The following is a 604-nucleotide window of genomic DNA, read 5'->3' as shown; positions in this document are numbered from 1 at the left end:
GCGGTGACGTCACGACGGGTCGCGCCGCGCTCACCTCGCGCCGATAAACGCGATTTTATTTTAGTTTTTTTAAATGGAAAAGAAATATTTTTTTAATAGAAAAAAATGCATTTTTTATATAAAAAAGTAGTTTTCATTAAAAAAAAGAGTTTTAATTTTTTTAAATCGGAGCAAAAATTTCATTTTTTTAAAGTACATTCTTTTTAAAATAATATTTTTAAAGTAATATTTTTTAAATAATATTTTTAAAATAATATTTTAAAATGTTTTTATTTTTTTTAAACACGTAGGCTTTATGTACAGGGTGATCCCACGAGTCTGGAACCATAGGGGTGGGGGGGGGGGGGACAGAAACAACGTCATGTTTTTGTTGTTGTTGTTTCCGCAGGCGCATGATGTCTCTTGAGCAAGGAAGAGCGAGTCTCGAGATAATTCTACTCGTAGGCAATCGGTGGGAGGTCGCTGTTTAGTTCAATAACAGACTTGCAATCCAGACCGCGAGCCAATAACGCAGAGCTGAGTTAGTTTTTTTCCTGTGATTCCAGAATGATGGGACACCCTGTGCTGTACAGGTTTTTTTGGTTTTGGGTGAGATCGCGTAAAT

Source organism: Lampetra planeri, chromosome 8, assembly GCF_965212315.1.
Source record: "Lampetra planeri chromosome 8, kcLamPlan1.2.h2, whole genome shotgun sequence".
NCBI lineage: Eukaryota > Metazoa > Chordata > Hyperoartia > Petromyzontiformes > Petromyzontidae > Lampetra > Lampetra planeri.
Note: the sequence above shows the minus strand (reverse complement) of the source record.